At 33.2% G+C, this 10,514-nt stretch overlaps 1 long non-coding RNA gene across 30 annotated transcripts; it reads right to left on the reverse strand.

Annotated features, from left to right (window-relative positions):
• Positions 1-2,995: 2,995 nt before the first annotated feature.
• LOC145066251 (uncharacterized) lies at positions 2,996-8,085 on the reverse strand. Of its 30 annotated transcripts, none has more exons than XR_013688687.1 (11): positions 7,868-8,085; positions 7,709-7,769; positions 6,617-6,878; positions 6,311-6,525; positions 6,046-6,145; positions 5,818-5,909; positions 5,582-5,671; positions 5,467-5,489; positions 4,329-4,845; positions 3,289-3,387; positions 2,996-3,163 (listed from the first exon to the last, which is right to left on the reverse strand). It is a non-coding gene; the product is annotated as an uncharacterized LOC145066251 (long non-coding RNA). The 30 variants fall into 30 exon arrangements; XR_013688700.1 differs by lacking the exon at positions 7,709-7,769 and having other exon boundaries at positions 6,311-6,425; positions 6,463-6,525; positions 7,863-8,085; XR_013688683.1 differs by having other exon boundaries at positions 7,863-8,085.
• Positions 8,086-10,514: the final 2,429 nt, after the last annotated feature.

A 10,514-nucleotide genomic window follows, 5' to 3' on the forward strand; every position in this document is an offset into this window, starting at 1 on the left:
GTAATCAATATTACTTTCTGTGTTTCTTATTGTTTATTGGTTCTTTTCAGGAATATGTATAAAATCGACTTAAATTCAAGTCTGTTTTTGCACCAAATTGTTTATTTAACTATTTAACTCATGGTTTTGCTTAAAAAAATGTTGAATCAACTAAAGGTATTTTCTTGAAATCCATTTTCCTAAATTGGATTATTTGTTCATTATTACTACAATTGCAATGTTTAGTAATGATTTACACTTCTTTCTATTGTAAATTTGTTAAGCATTCGCAAATGGATTTAATGTTTGGTTTGTATGGTGTTTTTAAATAATAGGACAATGTATTTTTATTTTAATTTTGGTTTTTCTATAATTTGTATCATTTTCACCGGAAGGGCAATGTGCTTTATTTATTTTTATTTTTTTGGGTTCCCACTAACTTTGTATCTACCAATGTACTTTAATTTATTTATCGCGTTTGTAAATGGGCGAATTGCTGAGAATAACAACATATTTTACGGTGACTACCAATTCAGACAATGTATTATAATTTCACACAAAAACATCTTCTAATCCTCACAAAATTTGGTTAATTTTGTTAATTGAATGTTTTGTATCCGCGATAATCTCATTTCTTTCGATGAAGAAGAGATCCACCTTCTTATTTTATATTTCTACATCTAGGATCCGACTTGTATCATGGATACTAATAGGAACTTAATGAGTATGGCAAAAAAAAGTTTGATTCAGAGGGAAAAAGAAGAGGCAAAAATTGGAACAGAAATATCATTTGATTCGTCGATCCTCAAAAAAAGAAATAAGCAAAGTTCGATCGTTGAGTGACAAATGGGAAATTTATGGAAAGTTACAATCCCCACCGCGGAATAGCGCGCCTACACGCCTTCATCGACGTTGTTTTTCAACTGGAAGGCCAAGAGCTAACTATCGAGACTTTGGACTATCCGGACACATACTTCGTGAAATGGTTCATGCATGTTTGTTGCCAGGGGCGACAAGATCGAGTTGGTAAGGATTAAAATATCTCTTTATTTCATTTCTATGATCGATGATCATAGACGGCCTCTTTACCATTCTGTATAAATAGGCTATTCTATTTGTACAGATATGGTAGAGGGGCCCCTACGAAAAATTGATCACATCCGAGCGTTTCCGCGGACGAATCCACTTTGAATTTGATAAATGCATTGCTTGTGAAGTATGTGTTCGTGTATGTCCTATAGATTTGCCCGTTGTTGATTGGAAATTGGAAACTGATATTAGAAAGAAACGATTGCTTAATTACAGTATTGATTTCGGAATATGTATATTTTGTGGTAATTGCGTTGAGTATTGTCCAACAAATTGTTTATCAATGACTGAAGAATATGAACTTTCTACTTATGATCGTCACGAATTGAATTATAATCAAATTGCTTTGGGTCGTTTACCAATGTCAGTAATTGATGATTACACAATTCGAACAATTTTCAATTTGCCTGAAATAAAAACTTAAGAACTCATTTTGATCTAAAAGAATGAAGGTTTTTATTTGGTGAATAATTACAATTATATTCATTAGGGGACGAGAATCCTGTTTTAATTTATATTAAAAATCTATTTCTATAGTCTATATTGAGGATTTGCAAATATATAGATTCAAATTACTCTTTCGAGAGATTAAGCCAATAACTATATCTCCATCAATCCATATCCATGAAAATGGAATTTTTTTATAAGAACTATTATAAAAAAGTAGAGTTACTTCTTTTTTCCTGACCGGGTCAATAAAGTTATGAAAGATTTTGATTTATTTATCTCTGATTTTATATATAATGGATTTACCTGGACTAATACATGATTTTAAGTTGGTCTATCTATTTGGCTATCTTTAGTGAGATCGTACGAAGGGTATGTTATTAGTTTAGATCTAACGAATTTAATGAATTACTCCTAAAGGATCACATCAAACTAGTGCTAGTTGATGCGAGTTACTTCGGAAAAAAAAAGGACTAAAGTCAAATTCATTTGGGGTATTCTCTCAATTCCAAAAAAATCAACTGGATCAAGTATGAGTTGTCGATCAGAACATATATGGATAGAACCTATAACGGGGGCTCGAAAAACAAGTAATTTCTGCTGGGCTGTTATCCTTTTTTTAGGTTCATTAAGATTCTTGTTGGTTGGAACCTCGAGTTATCTTTGTAGAAATTTGATATCTTTATTTCCGTCTCAGGAAATAGTTTTTTTTCCACAAGGAATTGTGATGTCTTTCTACGGAATCGCGGGTCTTTTTATTAGCTCCTATTTATGGTGCACAATTTCGTGGAATGTAGGTAGTGGTTATGATCGATTTGATAGAAAAGACGGAATATGTAGAAAGAACGCTTCTAACATTATTAGTTTTTTAGTTAAAGTTAAAAAAAAGAGTTTTAAAATTTTACTCGAGTTTTTTATGTATGACTCGAGTTTTTTTTTTTTTTTTTACTTTGGGAAGAAACTTTTTCTTTTAATTCAAGTTTTTTGTTAAAATCTAAAATCTCTTAAATTTGAAATGTCAAACGTATAAAACACTGTAAATTTGCTTTTGACAGTTTAGATTCATACATGTTGTGTTTTTGGGTTCATTTTAAATACCAACAATTTTTATTTTCAAATAGTATTAAGGTTAGTAATTATAATCTATATTATCACTATTTATGATATATGTTATATTCAAACTTAAATCAAATTTTAATAATATTATATTTGATATACTATTTAAAAAGTTGGCTGCTAGTTTATAAGCAAATTGATAAAAAATGATAGTTTATAGAAAAAAAATCAATAAGTTAGTTGTAAGATAAAAAATAATATGAAATACCATTTAGGATTATGAGTTTACTATAATTAGAACTAGGTGGGGACCCCCGCGTTGCGGGGGTCGGACGCCGACAATTTTTTTCTTTGTTTGTTCTTTGTAAATGTCATTCGGTCAACTATTTGTTTATAGTTTAAGTTTTGTTATGGGGCAAGTCAATTTAAAAAACATACATTGTCCCATTTTACTCTTATGAACCCTTTTAAAGTTGTATTTTTATATAAGTTCATAAGAATCATTTATATAAGATCATAAGAATCATACAGCTTTCCTAATTGCACCTAGTTCCAGTTTTTAAATTTGCAGCTTTCCAAGCAACAGCTGCCCCTGAAAAAAAAAGTATTTTCATAAACTCAATTTCCCAAATGCATGATCTATTAATGTTCATTCATTTTATTACCAATCTATATATTAAACGTAGTAAAAGGCACATAAAAATTAACAAAAGTTACCCGGTGATACTACAAATCAACGAAAAATGACAGTGACAAATTCACTAAAAAAAGCTTTATTCTTGACATGTAGATTCATGTAGGTATTCCAGCGAACAGCTGTTGTGCAACAATAAAAAATAAAAATAAAATTAGAAAATGTAATCTTAAACAACAAAAAAAAATAGTTAACTTGTGAAATCGGAGATCAAATCCGACGGCTGGTGTATCCATGGTTCTTCTTTCCTAAATGAGAATGCACTTGAGGCATTTCACTCGTAAAAATGGAAAAAAAAATACATATAAATTGAAAATATGTTGCCATTTGGGTCATTTTACTTGTAAAAATGGAAAATGCACCTAATAGCAATGTAGTTTGGTTTTTGAAAAAAAAATAAAAGAAATTACAAAAAAAAAAAAAAAAAAAAAAAAAAAAAAAACTGAAAAAAATGTGTAAATTTAAAGCTCATTGCTATTTATTGCATTTAGCAGCTAAAGATGGAAAAACAAAAAATGACTATGTACTTTGTTTTTTGGGAAAGGAATAAAAACAAAATGCAAAGTATATCGCTCTTTACTCAATTTACTACTTAAATATATTCAACATCAATCTGAGTTCAAAACCGTTGAAATAAAAAATGATTAACTATAAAAACGATATGCAAGAGTTGTGTCATCCAAAATTGTTAAATTCAAATATTTTTAAGTATAAAAACATTATGCAAGGGCATTTTCGTCCAAAATTGTTAAAAAAAATTAACTATAAAATTAGTATGCAGGGGCAGTTTGGTCTAAAACTGTTAAAAACAACTTTCTTACAGTTTAAAAACAATATGCAGGGGCAGTTTCATCCAAAAATCGTAAGATCAAAATATTTAACTATAGAAACAGTATGCAGGGGCAGTTTGGTCCAAAAATGTTAGAATAAAAAATTTGAAACTATAAAAATAGTATGTAGGGGCAGTATAAACCGGTTGAAGAGTGACATCCCAAGTTACACCAAAGCATGTATAAAGTGCGAAATTACTTTAACCACTGTATAGTTGGTTTTGAGAACTGACCTAAGTCCTTCGCTTTCTCTTCTTGATAAGCAAATGCACATCCAATCTTTTACATAGAAACATTGACCATTTGATCTCATGTCACATAATGAAGAGAAAACAAAAAGGTTAAAATTTTCTATAACCAATAGAAAACTCCAAGTAAGTTGCTATTATGGGTAAAAATTAAAGTATAGAGGTTAAGTACGTTGCTGTTTCTTGCAATAAAAAAACTTTTAAAAAAATCAAAGGGGAGGTGGACAACGAACCGGTAATAAACAATTGTATTAAAATAAGGAAATTAAGGATTTTTTTTGTACTGTATTGAAATATGATATTAGGATCAGGAAAAATGAGTTTTTTTTATGAAAATCTCGGAAAAAAAAAAGCGAAGATTATTGAAAATATTGGAAAAAAAGCGAAGGGTTTGCATTTCCTTACCACATTCCAACATCATCTAACCCATGACATACTTACGAAATGCGTATAGCAACAGCAGAAATATTGTTGCAGTTTGTTCGGTTCTTCATTGTCATACCTAAACGACAAAATACATGATTTTATTAAATGTGGATATACAGAGTTGAATGCAAATTTGCTTAGTATAACATCCTATTTTATTTTAATAGATCTACCCAATTATATGAAGGTTAAAGAAATAAATGCAAAAAAAAAAAAAAATCATTACTACAATTCGTTGGCACAAAACCTGTAAACATTAATGGAGGAGTCGTTGAGAAGTCTATGATGTAATGACTCATTGAAACCATATTAAAGTTAAATTCAAAGGAAAAGTGACAAAAAAATATAGAACTTTGAGTCATTCCAATTGAATTTAATAATATTCATTGTAATTTGGACATAAAGAGAAACATGATTATCCAACAACCATAACAACTCGATGTAAACCAATTTTTCATGCTATCACAAAACATATTTATTTACAGTTATTTAAAAATATTAGAAAAGAATGTTGGGCTGAAACATAAGTAAAAGGATTTATAAATTAAAACCATTTGTTCGTTATAGCTTGTGAGAGCAGTACAAATTCAACCATATAAAAAATGGTGCCTTTATAATTTTCTATGGTGTGCCGATTTCCCATAAAAAATTGTTAAATATTTATTAAAAAAACCCTAATTTTGTAACGTAAATTTACCTTTTTCCTTAGCTTGAAACCACCTACATCAGAACCAACTGTAAGAGTTTTTAATAGGGAAAATGATTGTTTTTTACACATATAAAAATGCAATCATGATACAAAGAATAGCAACCTGATCCCTTACTTCAAAATTCTTCATGTAATTAGTTGTTGGCTCCAAGTCTCCTCACGTCAAACCCGTTTTGCAACATCCATGTCTGTGCTGCTATGAGCAATAGCATAAATGACATATCTACCTTTTATTTGAAATGAATAGGTTGTAATAAAAAAAAGTTATGGTGGTTCTCTTCCTTTGTTGATCAAAACAACTATCCAAAATAGTAATAATAATAATAAGAGTTTTTTTACCTTCGCATTAAATCCTCAAAAATATTATGGAAGGTACATGGTTCTTCCAACCACTTAGATCATTTGTTGACATATAATGCAATTCAAGATCCCTAAAATTCCATAACATCATGTAAATTTAAAAAAATAATAAATAAACGGTTTAAGTAAACCAAGGGTAAGAAAAATGTTAATAACTCTTAATCCAGATTTCCCAATCAAAAGTTTCCACATTTAATCTCTGAATACCTTCTGTCCAATACAATTACTTGTTCTCCATAATGAATTATAATGATTTCTAGCGGTTGAATCTTCCATGTGGTCATCTATTTTTGCTCTTTTCTGTTTTCTAGAAAGTTTGAAAAGTTTAATACAAAATTACAAATTAAATGAATTCTGAATTTACATAAATTTGTTTGACAGTAATAGTGTTATGAAGATTTAGAACACACTGCCACAACGTTCCATTTAACAACAATATTGAGGGACAACCCCATCTGAATTCAACATATACCTTTGAATTCAGAAGCTTTCACCATATATAAAATGCCAGCAGGATTTGTAGATGCAAATACCAATATGTTTGTTGGAAAAAACCCCATCTTCCTTCACCTAAACACAGGTAAACACTAAACAGATGATGTAATTAAGAAATCATGAGAATACCTGGTCTCGAAAATGAAGATTAAGGTCACTGTGTATGTGAATATTTCCCACAATTACTGTAACCTGCATCCACAAGTCAGTGTCAGTCCCAAAGACACCTCAGACTCAAATTAGACAGCTTGTATGAAGGAAATATAAGAAAAATGAAACTGACCATCGAGATAGAAACCCCAAACACTTTACAAAATCAAAAGTAGCCCAAACTAAAAACCCTCTTCGTGGAATCACCTATGACCATAAGACGAAATTCTCTATTTTCAGGTTCAAAAATTAGAACGCCACTACCAACACGATTTTATGATTAAAAACTCCGCCTTCACAATATCTTCAATCTCTGATGACTTCGATCCCAAACCTACCGATGAAGGGTTCGCCAAATCAAAAATAGTCGGTAGCCCAACCCAGAAAAGATTAACCTGAAAATTACAAATATGTAAGAAACCACACTGGTCATGGTAAAAATACACACAAATTCGAAGTAAGAAACCATCCTGGTCATGGTAAAAATACACACAAATTCGAAGTAAGATACCACCCTGGTCATGGTAAAAATACACACAAATTCGAAGTAAGATACCACCCTGGTCATGGTAAAAATACACACAAATTCGAAGTAAGATACCACCCTGGTCATGGTAAAAATACACACAAATTCGAAGTAAGAAACCACCCTGGTCATGGTAAAAATAAACACAAATTCGAAGTAAGATACCACCCTGGTCATGGTAAAAATACACACAAATTCGAAGTAAGATACCACCCTGGTCATGGTAAAAATACACACAAATTCGAAGTAAGAAACCACCTTGGTCATAAAAATACACACAAATTCGAAGTAAGATACCACCCTGGTCATGGTAAAAATACACACAAATTCGAAGTAAGATACCACCCTGGTCATGGTAAAAATACACACAAATTCGAAGTAAGATACCACCCTGGTCATGGTAAAAATACACACAAATTCGAAATAAGAAACCACCCTGGTCATAAAAATACACACAAATTCGAAGTAAGATACCACCCTGGTCATGGTAAAAATACACACAAATTCGAAGTAAGAAACCACCCTGGTCATGGTAAAAATAAACACAAATTCGAAGTAAGATACCACCCTGGTCATGGTAAAAATACACACAAATTCGAAGTAAGATACCACCCTGGTCATGGTAAAAATACACACAAATTCGAAGTAAGAAACCACCCTGGTCATAAAAATACACACAAATTCGAAGTAAGATACCACCCTGGTCATGGTAAAAATACACACAAATTCGAAGTAAGATACCACCCTGGTTTGGGAAGATCTGTGAAGAAGACAGAAGTTGAGCGGAAGACCTTGGGGAGCGAAAACTAAACTAAACATCGAGAATCGTTAAGCCGTAGATGAAAGAAATTACCTTACCAGGTGGAGGTGGAGGTCGAGTGGGGAAAGTCGTTGCTTGGAAGAGCATCAGACCTTGGAAGGAACTCGAAGGCAGAAGTCCATACATGGAGGCTGTGGATTTGCAGAGGAGCGAAAGAAAGGAATGGCGAAAACCTGTGGAGAAAACGGTGGTTTCAAGCAGAAGGTTTGGATAAGGACGGTGGAAAGAAGAAACCGGAAGGATCTTCATTTGAAGGATCCGGATGAAGCGTTGACTATGGTTAAGGAATTAAACCCATCCCTGGTTAGACACTATTCCTAAATTGTCCAATTTTAATTAATATATATATATATATATATATATATATATATATATATATATATATATATATATATATAATGTATTTGGAATATTCTAATAAACAACTTTAAAAAAAAATAAATAAATAAATAAAAAATAAACTTTTATATATTACATGCCAAAAGCCCAAAACAACCTAAATCATATCGACGGTGATTACCTTTTGAAGCTAAGTAAAATGATAGATGTTTTATTCATAATTACGCTAATTTTCTTTCTACTGCATTTATATAGTTGATTTTCACTAGTTCATATATTAACATAGTTTCATAGAGCTTATTCTATGGATTGATTAGCTATTAGTTTATGAGTCAATATTCTTAGTTTTTATTAGCTCGGAGATCTTTATTTTTTGTTCAATGAGTAGATCCATTTAATGTTAGTGACGATGCTGATCTCCCTCGCTCTCGGATATCCCCTCCCATACCTCCCATAGTCGATCCCCAAAATTCGCATGCGACTGTGGCCAGGTCCCAGCAACCTACAGTCCCACAGACCCAACCTTTTGACTCGGATGCCACTTCAGTTGAGGTCGAAAAGACCATTGTTGTAGGAGAATTAGTTGGCTTCCAGGTTGGGAACAGATTTGGCCAACTAAAGCAGATGATTAGAGCCCGAGGAGTGACTATTATTGATCAATGAATATTCTTTCCAATAACATTCGTGGAATTGGGTGTGAAGTAAAAAGGAGTTGGATCAGAGAATGTCGTCTTCAAAACCATGCTTTCTTTGTGGGGCTCCAGGAAGCAAAATCCATGGAGGTTAAAAATAAATTAGACAGGTATATTTGGGGTTCTCTAAATTTTCAATGTGAGATCGTTGATCCATCGGGGCTCTCTGGTGGAATTGCTTCCATATGGGACCCCTCCCTCTTAAAGGTCTCAAACTCAATAAAAGGTATCGGCTTCCTCGCAATCAGGGGTATATGGCTCAAGTCGAGAAAAAAATGTTGTTTTGTGAATGTGTATGCCCCGCAAGATCCAAGGAGGAAAAGGATATTGTGGTCAAATCTGTCCGATCTTATTAATTCTGACCCTGACTCTTGTTGGTTCGTCTTTGGCGACTTTAACGTAGTCCGCTTACCTGAAGAAAGACTTGGATCCGTCTTCTGTCAAAGTACCTTTCATTTCAATAATTTCATCAACTCCCTTGGTTTATTGGAAATTAAAATGGGGGGTCGAAGATTTACGTACATGAACTCATCTGGGGATAAACACAGTAAACTTGATAGATTTCTTGTCTCCCTAAATACTATGGATCTCTGGCCACATCTAAATGTCACAGCCATGCCGAGGGTGCACTCTGATCATTGCACTATTCTCATGTGTGACTCTCAATTGGATTTCGGTCCATCCCCATTCAGATTTTACAAGTCTTGGTTAAAAGATCCAGGTTTTGAAGATATATTAAGGAGCGGATGGTTAATTTGCAATATCTCAAAGAATCGGATGCTCTTATCCCCCTTATCCCTTGTTGTAGGTAAACTGAGAAACCTTAAAGAGCATATCAAAGCATGGAGGAAAAAATTGTAGAAAAATCTAGAAAGGAGATGGAGGTGCTCACAAAAAGAATAAATTACATCGATCTCTTGGCTGAAAAGAGTCAGGTAAATGGAGAACTTCTGAGAAGTCGGCAGATGGCCCATCAGAAAATCATGGAAATCGAGTCCAGGCGTATCGAAGACTTAAAACAAAAATCTAGGACAAAATGGGCTCTAGAGGGTGATGAGAATAGTGCGTTTTTTCATGGTCTTATTAACAAGCATCAAAGATCTCAAAGGATTAACGGCATCAAAGAAAATGGCTTCTGGATAAACGAACCTGGTGCAATCAAAGAGCTGGTCTTTAAGCACTTTGCTGGGAGATTCACTGAGCCGATCAAATCACGTCCTAAGTTCCTTAATCCAAATTTTAAAAAACTGCCCCCCCCCCCTCCCACGCGATCACGTTCCTAGAAGAGCCTTTTTCATTTGAAGAAATCAAATCTGCCATTTGGGCTTGGGGCTCGGATAGGGCCCCATGTCCTGATGGTTTCTCTTTCACCTTTCTAAAACAACATTGGGAGGTGGTTGGAAGCGATCTATACCTTGCAGTGAAACACTTCGAAGCCACGGGGCACATTGACAAAGGCTGCAACTCCTCCTTTATCACTCTCATCCCGAAGGTTCAAGACCCGATCACAATGAATGATTTCCGCCCAATCAGTCTCATCGGGTGTTTGTACAAAACAATCTCAAAGGTCCTAGCCGAACGACTAAAAAAGGTGGTACATTTGGTGGTTAGCAAAACTCAGACTGCTTTCATTAAAAACAGAAATATACTTGAT

The sequence above is a fragment of the Lactuca serriola genome, chromosome 8, assembly GCF_051521515.1.
Source record: "Lactuca serriola cultivar US96UC23 chromosome 8, Lser_US96UC23_V15, whole genome shotgun sequence".
Classification (NCBI taxonomy): Eukaryota; Viridiplantae; Streptophyta; class Magnoliopsida; order Asterales; family Asteraceae; genus Lactuca; species Lactuca serriola.